Genomic DNA, 9,410 nt, shown 5'->3' on the forward strand with positions numbered 1-9,410 from the left:
GAGACTCGACCTCCTCTGTCAGTTTTCAGCTTCTTTCCCTGCTCTTCCCAGCCCTAGAATTCTATTCCTGGGATCAAGAGTTCCTACGCCCATCCCCCTCTACTGGGCCTCGCAGAAGCCTTCTGAGGGCCCATAGCACTAGCCGCTCCTGCAGGCCCTGTGTGAGAATACATCTGTGTTAGGTAGGGTTGGGAGGAACATGCAGGCCTTGTGCCCAAAAGTGGGGGGAAAGGTCAGGATGCCGAGGACCTGAGCTTAATTGTCATAGAAAGTAACATGGACTCTAGACTGGAATATGTTCGCTTGCAACAAGCTGAGCAGTTTCACCACTGAAGTTCCACAACCCAACAGCTCCCCCTTCGACTTCAGCTGGGGCAGTCTGCTCCTTAACCCTGGGTCCACAGAGGTCTTCCGGGCCAGCGGCCGCATGTCGGTGTCCAGGGGACCTGGTGCATAATAGCTCAGCACCTTCATGTTAGGTTCCTCCATGGCCAGGACCTGGAACATCATGTCCCGGGCAGCCTTCCCTGCACAGTACAGTGCCCAGCCCTTGAAGGGCTGCAGGGCGCGGAGGAAGGAAATGTTCACTGCAGTCCTGCTGAAGCCAGGCCTAGCAGGGAAGGCCTTCAGGGTGCCTGTCAAGCAAAGCATAGCGGTCAAGTTCACAGCTCAGTGTAATCGTTGGCTTCAGCTGGGTCATTCAGGTTCAGGACGCCTTTGGAAACATCCCCATGGGTGCCCGCGTTGTTGCAGCCTGGGGAGCTCGCGCAGGACACAGAGAAGCCGCTGCACGCCGCCCTTCGAGCCCAGGTCAGTGGGCACCCTCAAGTCGCGCAGCACCCAGCTCCGCCTCCTCCTATGCCAGCGCCACATCGCTGCGACCGCCTAGGACCAACACAGAGCCTGGCAACAGCAGCCGGGCCAGCGCGCGGCTAAAGCCCTGGTCAGTAATCACAGGGCTCCGCCTGGCCCGGCACAGCCCGCCACCCTCCAGGCCTTCCAACTTTTTTATGTAGGGTCTGGGATGGAACTCAGGCACTCCGGCTTAAGTAGTGAGCACTCTGTCCAGGGAGCTATTCCCCCAGCCTCCCATAGACCCCCTGCTTAATTGGATTGTTTGAGTTCGTATAGTTCAGAGTTTTGAGCTGTCTATTCTAGAGACTGATCTTCTTTCTGTCAGATGTATAGCTGGCAGATTTTTCCCATCTTGCAGCCTACTGATTAATGCTCTCCATTGCTGTACAAAAGCTTTCTTTAATTTCATGAGGTCCTATTTGTTGATTATTGGCATTATTTGCCAAGCAAAGTTCTATTAATAAAGTTTTTACCTGTACTTAAATCTTGAAGTCTTTTCCCTACTTTTTCCTAAAGCACTTTCAGAATCTCACGTCTTGTGTTCAGGTCTTTGATCCTTTTGGACTTCTTTCTTGTGCATGGTGAGAGACAAGGATCTATTTTCATTCTTCTACATATAGATATCCAGTTTTCCCACCACCATTTGTTAAAGAGGCTGTGAGTATTTTTGTCATGTTTTTGGTCAAAACATAGAGAGCAATGGTTGCCATGGGTCCATGGATCCAGCAATAGCTGGATCGTCTATTCTGTTCCATTGTCTGTTTGGTGCCAGTACCTTAATATTTTTATTATTATGGCTCTGTAACATATCTTGAAATTAAGTATGATATCTGCACCCTTATGATTTTTCTTTCTCGGGATTGCTTTGACCATTTGTAAATCTTTTGGACTTCCAAATAAGTGTTTCAAACTACTTTATTTATTTGAGAGAAAGAGAGAGAGAATGGGCATGCCAGGACCTCCAGCTACTGCAAATGAACTCCAGACGCATGCACCACCTTGTACATCTGACTTAGTGGGTCCTGGGAACCGCACCTGGGTCCTTTGGCTTTGCAGGCAAGTGCTAAGCCATCTCTCCAGCCCCCAAATTATTTCTTTGTTTATTTGTTTATTTATTTATTTAACAGAGAAAGAGAGAGAGAGAATGGGTGCATCAGGGCCTCCAACCACTACAAATGAACTCCAGATGTGTTCTCCCCCTAGTGCATCTGGCTAATATGGGTCCTGTGGAATCGAACCTGGGTCCTTTGGCTTTGCAGGCAAATGCCTTAACCTCTAAGCCATCCCTCCAGCCCAATTTTTAAGATTGGTTTTTTTTTTCTACTTCAGTGAAGATTGGCTTTGGAATTTTGATAGGGATTGCATTAAATCTATATATTGCTTTTGGTATGATAACCATTTTCATACTATTGATTCTTCCAATCCATGAACATGGGATGTCCTTGTGTTTCCTAGTGTCTTCTCCAATTTCTCTCTTGAATGTTTTGAAGTTTTCATTGTTTTTCACTTCCTTGGTTACATTTGGGAGTGTTTCTCTAATTTCATCCTCAGCATGTTTGTTATTAATATATAGGAAGGCTACTGATTTCTGCGTATTAATTTTCTGCTACTTTACTGAAAACATTTATCAGCTCTAACAGTTTTCTAATAGAGTCTTTAGGGTCTCTGATGTATAGAGTCATATTGTTTGCAAATAAGGATTTGAATTCTTCCATTCCTACTTGTTTCCCTTTATTTGCTCCAGTAAATGGTTCCAGTACTATACTAAATAAGAGTGGATAAAATGGACATCCTTATTCCTGATTTTAATGGAAATGCTTAGAGGTTTTCATCATTTAGTATAATGTTAACGATATGTTTGTCATACATAGTCTTTATTATGTTGAAATATGTTCCTTATATTCCCAGTTTCTTCAGTACTTTTATCATGAAGAGATATTGGATGTTGTCAAATGCATTTTCTGCATCTACTGAGATGATCATGTGATTTTTGTCCTTGAGTATATTTATGTAGTATATTACATTTATTGATTTGTATATGTTGAACAATACCTGCATCTCTGGATTGAGGCCCATTTGATCATAGTGAGTGATCTTTTTGACATGTTCTTGAACTTGGCTTAAAAGTATTTTGTCAAGAATTTTTGCATCTCAGTTCATGCAGAAAATTAGTGTGCTATATTTTTGTTGTTGTGTCTTTATCTGACTTTTGTATCAGAGTAATACTAGTGTCATAAAAGGGATTTTTATGAATAAACTCCTCTCCTATTTTTATAAAATAGTTTTATAAAATAGTTTGAACTATGAGTACTTTCTTTTGATTTTCTGAATTTCATTAATATCTGCTGTACTGTCTCCCTTTTTATTTCTAATTTTATTAACTTAAGTCTTCACTTTCTTTTGGCTAGTTTTACTAAGGATTTATCAATATTGTTTATCCTTTCAAAGAACCAACTCTTTCTTTCATTGATTCTTTGTATTTTTTTTGTATCTGTTTCATTAATTTTGCCCTGGTTTTTATTTTTCTTTCTGTCTACTGATTTGTCATATGACTTCTTCTTTCGCTAAGGCCCTAAAGGATGTCATTGAGTTATTTATTTGACATATCTCTGACTTGCTAAGGCAAGCTCTTTGAACGATAAACTTCACTCTTAGGACTGCCTTCATTGTAGCCCATAGTCTTGGGTTTCGGTATTTCCATTATCATTTGATTCTAGGAATATTTTTATTTCCTTATTGGATTCTTTAATGACACATTCATCTTTTAATAGTGTATTATTTAATTTCCATACATTTGTACATGTTCTATCATCTATCTATTGATTAGTAGTTTTCCTTCCATTGTGATCAGATAGACTATAAGGAATTATTTCAACTTTCCTATATTTGTTAATATTTGCTTTCTGTCCTAATATTTTGTTATAGACAACTCCCTGTTGCTGGGAGAACATTGAAACCAGTCACAGATTAAGGGAGGAAGGGGTTTATTTGAAGCTTGCACATCCAGGGCAAGTTCCATCAGTGGCAGAAGAAGCTGCTTCCATGCATCTAAGCAGAAAGAAACAACCAAACAGTAAACACCAAAAAAGCAGCAAACATAAAACTGACAACAAGCAGCAGGGAGCGGCAGCAAGCACCACCCTTAGAGCCCAGATCTCTTTGCATACATTTGGGCTAGAATTCAGATCAGACCGAAACACACCTTAGGATTGGGCCTCAGAATCCGCCAGGCAACTGGAGATCCAAGTTACAAGCTTTAATAAAACACCTGAGTTAGCTGGGCATGGTGGTACACATCTTTAATCTCAGCATTTGGGAGGCAGAGGTAGTAGGATTTCTGGGAGTTCGAGGCCACCCTGAGACTGCATAGTGAATTCCAGCTCAGCCTGAGCTAGTGAGACCCTACCTCAAGAAACAAACAAAAACAAACAAACAAACAAACAAAAACCCTGAGTTTCCCAGTACTCAGGAGGCAGAGGTAGGAAGATGGCTGTGAGTTCCAGGCCAGCCTGAGACTTCATAGTGAATTCTAGGTCAACCGGGGTAGAGTGAGACCCTACCTCAGGAAACAAACAAACAACAACAAAAAAAAAACCCTGAGTTTCCCAGCACTCAGGAGGCAGAGGTAGGAAGATCGCTGTGAGTTCCAGGCCAGCCTGAGACTACATAGTGAATTCCAGGTCAGCCTGGGGTACAGGGAGACCCTGCCTTGGGAAAAAAAAACAGAAGAAAATAAATAAATAATAATAAAAATAGCTATGCGTGGTGGCACATGCCTTTAACCCAAGCACTTGGGAGGCAGAGGTAGGAGGATGGCTGTGAGTTCAAAGCCACCCTGAGAATACATAGTGAATTCCAGGTCAGGCTGGACTACAGTGAGACCCTATCTCAAAAAATAATAATAATAATAATAGTAAGAAGAAGAAAGAAAGAAGAAGGAGGAAAAAGAGAAAGAAGAGGAAGAGGAGGAGAAGGTAGGCATTGAGTGTAATGTTCTCCAGGTGTCTGTTAGGTCCATTTGTTCTATGATGTCATTGATCCAAATGTTACTCTATTTTTAGCCGGGATGAGCTGTCAATTGGTGAGAGTGGTGTTTTGAAGTTGCCCATTACTACTGTGCTGGGGTTAGTCTGTGACTGATATTACATTTAGTAATGTTTGTTTAATGAAATTGGGTGGAACCATGTTTGGTGCATATATGTTTAAAATTATAATGTCCTCCTATTAACTTGTTCCCTTAATCAGTATTGAGTGACCTTCTTTATCTTTTTAGCCTAATGTTTGTTTGAAGTCTACCCTGTCAGATATTAGAATAGCAACATCTGCTTGTTTCCTAGGTTCATTTGTTTGAAATACCATTTTCCATACTTTCACCCTAAGGCAGTATCTGTCTTTTATGGAGAGATGAATTTGTTGGAGGAAACAAACAGAAAGGTCCAGCCTTTTAATCCCTTTTGCTAGTCTGTCATTAGATTGGGGAATTGAAACTATTTATAATCAGTTATTATTGAAAGATGTTTATTAATTTCTGTTATTCTTGTTGATTTTATAACACTTGATGCTGTTTTATTCCTCTCTTGCTTTAAGTATTATTCAACTGTAGTTTATGCTTTTCTGAGGCCTTGCGTATGTGCTTTTCCATCTATTCAATCCAAAGGTTTCCTTCAAGTATTGTGAGTCTGATTAGGGGTCATGAATTTCTTTAGCCAGTTTTCATCATGGAAAGTTCTACTTTCTCCTTCAAGTATGACAGATAGCTTTTCTAGGCATGACAGTCTGGGTTCATAGTTGCTATCTTTCAGAACTTGAAATACATAATTCCAAGCTCTCCTGGATTTTATTTTTTATTAATTATTTATTTTCAAGCAGACAGACAGAGACAGAGAGAAGAGAGGGAGAGAGAAAGAGAGGAGGGAGAGAACGGAAGTGCCAGGGCATCTATCCAGTGGAAATAACACCAGATGCATGTGCCACTGTGCATCTGGGCTTTACATGGGTACTGGAGAATCTAACCAAGGATGTTAGGCTTTTCAGGCAACTGCCTTAGCCACTAGATCATCTCTCTGTCCCCTATCCTGGATTTTAAAGTTTCTATTGAGAAATCTGTTGTTTTGATGGGCCTTCCTTTGTAAATGACTTGGGTTTCTGTCTTGCTGCTTCAATATACTTTATTTGGACTGTGTAGTTAGTAGTTTAATTATAATATGACAACTGAAGGTTCTTTTTTCGTCTTGTTTGTTTGGCATTCTAAATGCCTTCTCTATCTGTATTAGCATCATTTTCCCTAATTTTGGGAAATATTCTTTTATGATTTTGCTGAAAATACTATTTCTTTAAACTGAAATTCTTCTACTTCTATTCCCAGAATCCTTATTTGATCTTTTCATAGTGTCCCAAATGCCTTGGAAGTTCTGTTCATACCTTCTTATTTTCTTTCCACTTGTTGAAATGTTGCAATACCCTTATCTTGTCTTCATGCTTAGATATTCTGTCCTCTTCTTGATCCATCCTATTGGAGAGGCTTTTTGATATTTTAAATGCAAAATGTTCCCCGTAGCTTTACATGCTTGCAATTAAGCCTTATACTTATTCCCCAACTGGTGGAGCCTTTGGGAGGTGGATCCTTGCTGGAGGAGGTGGATCACTGGGGATAGGCCTTGAAGTGTTGGAGCCCCGCCCTAGTAGCCACATTAACTTACTCTCTACTCCCTCCATGCTGCTGTGAAGATGTGACACCCAGCTGTCTGTGCCTACCATGCTTTCCCTGCCACAATAAAACTTTTCATAGAAACTGTAAGCCAGCCCCACCTGGTGGTGCACACCTTTAATACCAGCATTCAAGAGGCAGAGGTAGAAGGATTGCCATGAGTTCAAGGCCAGCCTGAGACTACATACTGAATTCAAGATCAGCCTGGATTAGAATACAACCCTGACTCAAAAAAAAAAAAAAAAAGAAAGAAAGAAAGAAAGAAATAAAGAGAGGGAGGGAGAGAAAAAAGAAAAGAAGAAAAACTGTAAGCCAGAAATAAACCTGATCCTTCCATAAGCTACTTCTGTTCAAGTGTTTTGTCCAAGCAGTGAGTAAAGAAGTGTTACAGGTTTCCTGTTGAGTTTTTTTCCATTTTAAGGCAATGGTTTATTTTAGAAATGAAAGTAAAGCAGAAAAGCTCCCAATTTTGGAGGGGTTGTGAGAGAGCACCTGCATGGTGACTTGGACTGGGGCTTCTTAAGCCCTTGGATATGGGATTAGGCATCAAGTCAGGGTGGATTGTGTTGGTTGCTTTGCATATATGTGGGGGCTTCTAATGGGGCTGATGAAAAGAAGTGTGGATTCCCACCAATGGGAAAATGATCCACCAAAAAGTCCCAAAAGGAAGGAAGAACCAGGAAGCAAACAGATGTCTGCCCTTGATTCTCATCTTAATGTGTCAGTTTTGGGTTTGGACTGGGGTTAATTGCCTTCTATTCTCACTAGGTCAGGTTGACGTCTATGTTCTTTTGGGCTGTGTCCCTAACTAATTACCTACCCCCCAAAATTCTACCTTGCTCCTAATCTCTATGATTCCCCCTCTTCAGAGGAAACCCTGACTGTAATTAGGGAAATGGGATGGTAACCACTTAAACTTCTTCAAACTGGAAAGGGTTACAATGTGTGGTAGTTAAGGCTCCTTTGAAGGGAATATATGTAGAGGTCTACAACAGAAAGGCTCTTCTATTTTCTCAGTAAATTGATTCCTATGGAGTTTTTGTTTTGACTTATTATTCTTCATTTCTAGCATTTTAGATTGGTTTTTCTCTTTACTGAATTCCTCCATATCTTGTATCAGCTAATTTTCTGGGTTCTCTTGGGATTCCTTCAAGAGTTTGTTTACTTCTTTGATTTCTTTGAACATACCTATAGTTACTCTGTTGAATTCTCTATCTGACATTTCATCTAAGTCACTCTTACTAAAGGCAATTACTGTGGGTTTCTTAAGTTTTGAAGGAGTCCTGTAGACTGTTTTTTCTTATATTACTGTATTGGGATTTATGTATCTTGAATTATGATTTCATTGCTTGGATTTTGTTCTTGTTTTACTAACTTTATGCTTAGGTGTGTTGTTCAGAAGTTATATCCCAGTCTAAGAGTCTAGGAACAGAATATTAACAGCAGAAGTTATCACAACTGTAGATATTACTGCTATGCAAACATTATAGTAACAAATTTATAAAACTTGTCCCTTCAATTGCTGGATAAATGAGCAAGTTAGTATAGAGTATACTAGGATTGTTTTTTTTTTTTTAAGTGGGAGAGGATGGGGTGGGTTGGGATGGGGACTAGTGTTAACTTTTAAAGAGGTGGAGTTGGAAAAAAGTATTTGGGAAAGTGGGGATACTGTTAGGTTCCACAAATTTTAGAGATTGTTAAGGCCATTGAAAATTATAGTTATGAAGTACAGTGATTAGGGGGTGGGGGCTAAAGGAAAGAGAGAGTATGAAGAAGAGATTTGGAATAATAGGAAAAGTATGTAAGTTGTGTGGGAAGGAGAATTGTAGAGATTACAATAGTGAACTGTGTCGAGAAACATACAGAACAATTCTAAAGACCAACTGAGCAAAAAACAAGCACAAGCAAAAGTATTATAAAGTACATGTATAGTCAGGCATGGTGGCCCACGCCTTTAATCCCAGCACTTGGGAGGCAGAGGTAAGAAGATCACCATGAGTTCGAGGCCACCATGAGACTACAGATGAATTCCAGGTCAGCCTGAGCTAGAGTGAGACCCTACCTCCAAAATTAATTAATTAATTAAAATAAAATACATGTATATAAGTGGAGATTTTTAAAAAGGCACCACAACACCATTTAGATATGAGGGTCTTGGAGGGCTTGAGACCACCTGAGTTCAGTCCCCAAAACCCTCCTAAAAAACTGGTTGTAGCCATGTACACTTATGACCCCAGTCCATGGTAGGCCAATCAGGGCAGAGACCAGGGAATCACTAGGGCTCACTTACAGAAAGTGACAGGTTGAGGAAAAGACCCCCATCTCAAGGAAGAATGTGGATGTGCAATAGAGAAGGGCACCTGAAGTTCTTCTCTGGCCTCTGTAAGCACACACATAGCATATGTATACACTACATGTAATACACCATACCATACACTCTACACACATGCGTGTGAAAATAAAGAAACATAAAAGATTAAAAACTACTAAAATGACAAAAGTTTTTACTATCTATAATTAAAATGGTAAAGTATATTAAACATACATATTAAAAGGAAAATTATATACATTTTCAGTACTTTTGCCTTAGCAGGACAGATTTTGGATGTTTTCCTTCCTTGTAATGTTTCCTTTACCGACCTGCCCCAATAAGAGCCGGGCGTGGTGGCGCACGCCTTTAATCCCAGCACTCGGGAGGCAGAGGTAGGAGGATCGCCGTGAGTTCAAGGCCACCCTGAGACTACAGAGTTAATTCCAGGTCAGCCTGGACCAGAGTGAGACCCTACCTTGAAAAACCAAAAAAAAAAAAAAAAAAAAAAAAAAAGAGAGGTGTGATTTGCAAGGCCAT

General features: G+C 40.4%; 1 pseudogene; it reads right to left on the reverse strand.

Annotated features, from left to right (window-relative positions):
• Window positions 1-255: 255 nt before the first annotated feature.
• LOC101616429 lies at window positions 256-6,363 on the reverse strand (annotated as a pseudogene).
• Window positions 6,364-9,410: the final 3,047 nt, after the last annotated feature.

The sequence above is a fragment of the Jaculus jaculus genome, chromosome 8, assembly GCF_020740685.1.
Source record: "Jaculus jaculus isolate mJacJac1 chromosome 8, mJacJac1.mat.Y.cur, whole genome shotgun sequence".
NCBI lineage: Eukaryota > Metazoa > Chordata > Mammalia > Rodentia > Dipodidae > Jaculus > Jaculus jaculus.